The sequence below is a fragment of the Antennarius striatus genome, chromosome 8 (genome assembly GCF_040054535.1).
Source record: "Antennarius striatus isolate MH-2024 chromosome 8, ASM4005453v1, whole genome shotgun sequence".
Taxonomy (NCBI): Eukaryota; Metazoa; Chordata; class Actinopteri; order Lophiiformes; family Antennariidae; genus Antennarius; species Antennarius striatus.
In genome coordinates, this window is record NC_090783.1 from 11,797,821 (window position 1) to 11,805,388 (window position 7,568).

Below are 7,568 nucleotides of genomic sequence, written 5' to 3' on the forward strand. Positions count from 1 at the left end.
GTGATCAGAGAGACAGGTAGGGGAATACATGGTGTGTCATCTGGAAGGAAAGTAGATAAGGAAACTTGGTGGTGGAATGAGGAGGTACATGAGTGTAGAGAGAGAACTGAGGAAAGTAGACATGAGTACAGGGAGATGCAGCGTAAAATGAAAGTAGAAGTAGAAAAGGCCAAACAAGGGGCCTGTGATGACTTTTATGCTAGGTTGGACAGTAAGGAGGGAGAGACTGATCTACACAGGTTGGCAAGACAGAGACACGGAGATGGGAAGGACGTGCAGCAGGTCAGGGTGATTACGGATAGGGATGGAAGTGTATTGACTGGTGCCAGTAGTGTGATGGGGAGATGGAAAGAGTACTTTGAATATCTAATGAAAGAGGAAAATGAGAGAGAACAAAGACTAGAAGAGGTGGCTGTTGTGGACCAGGAAGTAGCAAAGATTAGTCAGGATGAAGTGAGGGGGCATTGAAGAGGATGGAGAGTGGAAAGGCACTCGGTCCTGATGGTATACCTGTGGAGGTATGGAAGTGTCTAGGAGAGGTGGCAGTAGAGTTTCTGACTAGGTTGTTCAACAGGATCTTAGATAGTCAGAATATGCCTGAGGAATGGAGGATAAGTGTGCTAGTGCCCATTTTTGAGAACAAGGGAGATGTGCAGAGCTGTGGCAACTAAACAGGATAAAGCTGATGAGCAATACAGTGAAGTTAGGACAGAGTAGTTGAGGCTAGACAAAGGGCAGAAGTGAGCATTTGTGAGCAGCAGTATGGTTTCTTGCCAAGAAAGAGTACTACAGATGCATTATTTGCTCTGGGGATGTTAATAGAGAAGTACAGAGAAGGCCACAAGGAGTTGCAACGGCAGTTCGTGAGGCTGGGGAAGCATTTCTCCGACACCCGGACTATCAGCACTGGATCCCTTCAAGGCTGCATTCTTTCCCCTCTGCTCTTCTCCCTGTACACTAACTGCTGCACATCTGGTCACCAGTCTGTCAAACTCCTGAAGTTTACTGACGACACCACCCTCATCGGCCTCATCCCTGATGGGGATGAGTCGGCCTACAGAATTGAGCTGGATCGCTTGGTATCATGGTGCAGCAGAAACAACCTGGAGTTCAACGCCCTCAAAACAGTGGAGATGATAGGGGACTTCAGGAAAGAGCCTCCTGCCCTCCCCCCCGTCATCATCTGTGACACTCCAGTGACCCCTGTGGAGTCCTTCCACTTCCTGGGCACCACCATCACCCGGGAGCTCAAATGGGAGCAGAACATCAGCTCACCAAGAAGGCTCAGCATAGGATGTGTTTCTTGCGGCAGCTGAAGAAGTTTCACCTCCCTGTGAAGATGCTGGTGAACTTCTACACTGCCATCATTCAGTCCATTCTCACATCCTCCATGTCAATGTGGTTTGCTGCAGCCAAGGGAAGGGACAAGGCCAAGCTGCAGCGTGTCATCCATTCTGCGGAGAAGGTGATCGGTTGCAGACTCCCACATCTCCAGGAACTGTCCGACACAAGGACCCGCAGTCGTGCTGACCCCTCTCATCCCGGCCACAACCTGTTCCAGACCCTCCCCTCTGGCAAGAGGCTACGGTCCATCCGGACCAGGACCTCACGCCATAAAAACAGCTTCTTCCCCACTGCAGTCAGCCTCATGAACAATGCCCCCCCCCCCCCGGTAACCATCCGCCCCTCACCACTCTGCAAAGACAGTTTACTGTTTAGACTTATTTTCTTCGCCTGCAATCACCATCCTTATACAGTATCTAAACTCACCGTAATGTGAATTGTAAATAGTTTTTGTATTCCTATTCCTCATTCACTACTATTCTCTTCCGCCTTTCAATGCACCGACACGTCAAGTTCCTCGACAGTAATTTTTACTGTACTTGGCAATAAAACCTTTTCTGATTCTGATTTTTGTAGACAGGGTGCCCAAAGAGGAAGTGTGGTATTGTATGAGGAAGTCTGGAGTGGCAGAGAAGTATGTTAGAGCGGTGCAGGACATGTATGAGGACTGTAAGACAGGAATGAGGTGTGACAGGAGTTCAAGGTAGAGGTGGGACTGCATAAAGGATCAGCTCTGAAGCCCTTCTTGTTCGCTATGGTGATGGACAGACTGACAGACAAGGTTAGACAGGAACCTCCATGGACTATGATGTTTGCAGATGACATTGTGATCTGTAGTGAGAGCAGAGAACAGGTAGATGAGAAGCTAGAGGTGGTTTGTCCTGGAAAGGACAGGAATGAAGGTTAGCTGCAGTAAGACAGAGTACATATGTGTGAATGAGAAGGACCCAGGTGGAAGAGGGAGGTTACAGGGAGAAGAGATCAAGAAAGTGGAGGATTTTAAGTACTTACGGTTAACAGTCCAGAGCAATGGAGAGTGTAGAAAAAAGGTGAAGAAGCGTGTACAAGCAGGATGGTACGGGTGGAGAAGTGTCAGATGTGATGTGTGATAGAAGAGTTGCAGCTAAAATGAAAGGTGTACAAAACTGTGGTGAGACCAGCAATGTTGTTTGGAGTAGAGACAGTGTCACTGAGGAAAACACAGGAGACAGAGCTGGAGGTAGCAGAGATGAAGATGCTGAGGTTGTCTTTGGGAGTTACCAGGATGGATAGGATCAGGAATGAGTATTTCAGAGGGACAGCACATGTTAGAGGTTTTGGAGGTAGTCAGGGAGGCCAGACTGAGATGGTTTGGACATGTCCAGAGGAGAGAGAGTGAATATATCGAAGGGACTGAGTTTTGACCTGCCAAGCAGGAGCACTGGAGGAAGCCCAGAGGAGGTATTTGAATGTAGTGAAATAGGACATGAAGGTAGTTGGGTTAAGAGAATAGGATGCAGAAGACAGGGTTAGATGGAGGCAATTGATTCACTGTGGGGATCCATGAAGGGAAAAGCTCAGAGATGGACAGAGTACTTGACCCCCGTACTTGAGTAAGAGTACAAATACTTCTGGTCAAAATTTACTCCGCTACAAGTAAGAGTTGCCCAGTCAATACATTACTTGAGTAAGGGTAAAAAAGTACTTGCTTTTAAATGTACACAAGTATTCAAGAGTAAATGCTTTTAAATGTACTTAAAGTAAGAGTAAATTCCTATTTTTTTTAATCTTTGATGAGAATGGACCTGACTGTCATTTTACAATTTTATATATAGTACCTTGTATCTCTGGTTTCAGAGAAAACTCTTTGAAACTACCTGCACTGATGTGCTTGCCTGTAGAACCATTATATTATACTGTACCAAGCCTTCCCCAACATCTATAAAATGAAAATAAAATTAATGGAATCATCAAAGAGGACAATTATGTCATTTTCACATTTTATGAAACAATTGCCCCCTTCCATACACACACTAGACCAAATGGAGCCGTATAGGCCCAACCAGCTCATTTAACTGGTGTTAGGTAAACGGACTTTTATCCCAAAGTCCACCCAGAGCAGTTGTGCGTGTTCAAAACCGGAAGGAAGAACAAAGAAACAAACCGTCTCATTTATCAAATATGTATTTTTACCCTAATACAATATTTCTAAGCAGATCTGGGTTCTCTGTCCCTAACACAAAATCTGGTGTTGTCTAAACCATGACAAAGGGCAGGAACAACACATTCCAGAGAATCTCAGATATTTATTATACCCGTCTCTAGGCTCCACCTTAAGGATGAGCCGCTATACATTAACACATATACATCGTGTCGTTCTCTGGCTGGTTGTTTTTCCCTTATATGGTTCTCCAGTGTCAGTCACCAGTATCAGTCTCCCGTACCAGTCTCCAGTGTCTCCACCTACAACAAAGAGCCAAACAAATTACACAGCCGGCGTCCACCGCTAAACGGTGGACGCTCATTACTCAATGTATTTAGCTATATCATTATCAGATGAACTACAAAGTAAATACAAAACCTGAGAATATATTTGATTGTATTTTCCTTCACTGGGGACCAACTGGAACCCCTAAAGGACACACTGGTGGACTACTGGTTGAGAACCACTGCTTTACAACAAACTAAATCTCTGCTTTTAACAACTAAATGTTTACTGGAAGGACATATCCCAGGACCACAATATTTGTCTCCCCCAGACTGTCTCCCCCCACCTGTCTGCCTGTCTGTCTGTCTCCCCCCCCAATCTGTGTGTCTTCCCCTGCCCCCCCAGTCTGTGTGTCTCTGTGGCCCTGTGTCCGCCAGTTTCTGTTAAGTCTGTAGTGATGTAAAATTAAGTGACAAGAGGTCTCTAGGTGTGACTTTTGTCAGCCTGGTCAAACTATTAAAACTTGAAGAAATCCTTATTCAACTTCAGTAGTAGCTGGTTTTCCAAGTTCTGTGAAGGAATTCTGCCCCGTCTTGGGCTGAAGCGCAGTCAAGCTGCGCTGAAGAGCCTTTCACAGGCAGCAGAAGCGGGTAGAGCTGTGTTTAACTTGAGCGACAGTTTGGCCACAGCCGGGCAAGACTCAAAAATGTCCATACCACCAGCTGTACATGCCAGGTATGTATCCAGTTGCTTGGTGGTACTGGTTTCCTGGCTGTGTGCGCTTCATGCTGGAAAAGAAGTCATCTTCATCAGAGGTGCTTGATGACTCATTCGGCTGCTGAAGAGGTCCGGAAGATGTTCCTTAATGTATCCAAGGCCTGAAAGACACAATCATTATCATCATTCATTATACCAATTTTAATTGTATTGGCCATTTTCAGGATTTAACAATTTTACTTTTAAGGAATAACTAGGCTAGATCCTAGACTGTGATCCATCTGGTCTGAATGACATACTTGTGTTTAACAAAAATAAAAATGAGAACCTGACTGAAGGAGAGTGATGTTTTCTCACCTAGTTGGAGGACATCATCAGTCGTCCAGGATGACTTGAACTTTGGGTGAAGAATTGCTGCAGCAATCAGTTCTGGGTCAGACATCATTTCCCCAAACAGTTTTTTTCACCCCACCTAGGAGTGCATCAACCAGCGGCTTGCAGTTTTTGAGCGATCCTCTTATTTTCTCAAGCTTGGAGATGAGAGTGGTGATTGTAGGGAGAAGACATCCAAGGTGAATGTTAGATTCTCCCTGCAGTATATCCAGTGACTTTGCGAGTGGAGCCATGGTGGTGACATATTCACCCAAAAAGGCGATTTCAGCTGGACTGTACCTGTCAGACAGAATGACACATATAGACACAGTGCTTATTAGGTACTATGGAGAAAACTGGGCCCCATTTTCTCACACATGCTTTACTAGGATTTTTCCTACAAGTTCAGCAAAGGGTATTTGTATTATAGTGAGTGCAGGTAATGAAACAAACATTTCCTACTTACATTGGCAGATTGAATGCAGCACAGACGGCTCTCACAGCACCCTCTCCTTGGTCTTTAATGATCCTCAGTATTCGTTCTACAGCCACGTAGAAGCGGTTCCATCTTGTGGCATTAGGTTGCACGAGCTGGAGTTTGTGCTTTTTCACGACCTCTGCAGCAGCTGTTGACCTTGATATCTTGTTCCACAGAGCCTGAGATTTGGCAAAGGTGGACCTTGAAAGTTCTTGTATTGCACGGTCTTGTTTGCCTCATGGACATCCACTGAAGACACAAGATTTAACAGATGACAAGCACAATGATGGTGCTTTGGCAGCTCGCACTGGAGACCATCACCTTCAGCCAAGACAGCATCAACATCAATTAAGTCCACCTCCTCCTCAGTCTCTGGGTCATCAGGCTCATCTTCTTCATTAGTGGTCTCCTCAGCAGCAACATTGTTGTTTTCATCTTATCCAAATACACGGAACGCTTTGAGGAAGTTTGATCCATTATCAGTTGCGGTTCTTACAATTTTCTCACGGATTTCATACTCTGAGTGTATGTCATTTAGCGCACCTGCCAGGACATAAAATGTGTGAGAGCCCTTCAACTGCCTACATGCAAGAGCCTCTTAAAGCTATGTGGATCCAGCCAGTGTGCTGTAATTCCAATAAACTTCTCCTTCTAGCAGACCAGCAGTCCGTTGTTGCAGCTATGTACGAAGCCTTCCTCATTTCTTCCTTTATCTTTTCTTCAATAGCCCTGTGGCATTGGCAAGCTTGCGCCGGACAGCGGTTCGAGACATAAGGGTACTCTTTGGCTGTAGATCTTTGACAAGGCTCTGAAAAGCTGGTAGCTCAACAAGAGAGAAGGGCAGGAGACCTTGGACTATGAAGTTGAGTACTGCATTGTCAACTTTTTTCTGAGATATTTGCTTGGTTTCTTCAAGCTTCATCTGTTTGAGATCCGTGGAAGATGTCCCAGGCTCTGATTTAGATTACCTCTTCAAGGATGCTGAAGTCAGTTGTGAGTATTCACTCAAGTGTGCTTTATGGGACCTCTGTGGGACCTCTAAAAGGCAAAAAGTATACTTCATTTAAAATTGTAAACACAGATTAGCATCATAAGGTGACTGCTCAAAAATAGATACATTTAACATTGTCATTTTCATTCCACCAGGAGTATTTCACCCACAAAATGAATTTTTATCTATTGATTACTCATGCCAAGGAGACTTGAGTTCAATAATATTAGTTTGAATTGTCACATTCATAAAACAATAATTTTAATAAATGTACAATGGGGGGATTGATTCCGGATGATTTTACCAATACCACATTTCAGCCTAAAAACGTTGTTGTGGTGTTCATCCTTTTAGTTGACCTTACTGTACTGACATGAAACTGTATCTTTCCTATGCTGACTTCTAATACAAATATCAGTCAATCAATCGATTAACTATGGACCCGTGTCAGTGTCATAACAAGGCAAGGGGGTAGAGAGGATAATTTTGGTGAATGACTAATATTTCAATCATATAACGTTATGGGCATTTTATTGATCGGCCATCGCATAAAACACACGCACACGCAAGCACACACGTTTGTGAAGATCAACACAATCACATTCTGACAAGTCAAAACAGGTGGCAATGGACTGTGAGATATTTTCACACATGGTGAAAATCCGTCGTTAACTTACGCCAACGTGTTTCTTCAGGTTGGACGTGGAGTTGTTGAAAGCAGAGGGGTATTTTTTCTTCGGCAAACAAAATAAGCATTTGAAAATGTACTTTTTCTTGTCTGAGTCCGCTTTGTCCTTTTTCACTTCTACAAACTCGAACATAACTTCAAGATGAGGCCATGGGTTTTCTTCTTCCGCCTCATAAAACTCCGGCTCATCATGTTCATCAGATTCAACGGAGACTTCTTCGGCAGTCGCCATTGCCACCGCGGTCTTGTTTTGAGCTGATTGGGTAGGGAATGACGTATTTCCGCTTTTATGTAAATACCACTTGAGAACGTGTACTCTGATAGGTGTCCTTCTTTGACAAACACTGCGTGTGGCCAATTGCATTTAAGGGAGAGGGAGGAACAAAAAAAAAAACCATCAACAGGAAGTAACGAGTACTCCATAAGCCTTCTCAGAAATTAACTCGAGTAAGAGTAAAAATCTTTGCCTTGGAAATGTATTCGAGTAAGAGTAATAAGTATGAAAGAATTATAGTATTTGAGTGAAGTAAAAATCCTCAGAATCTGTACTTAAGTACAGTACTTAACTAAA

At 44.1% G+C, this 7,568-nt stretch overlaps 1 pseudogene; it reads right to left on the reverse strand.

The window, feature by feature from the left end:
• Positions 1-3,406: 3,406 nt before the first annotated feature.
• On the reverse strand, positions 3,407-6,317 carry LOC137599933 (zinc finger BED domain-containing protein 4-like; annotated as a pseudogene).
• Between the last annotated feature and the right edge of the window lie 1,251 nt (positions 6,318-7,568).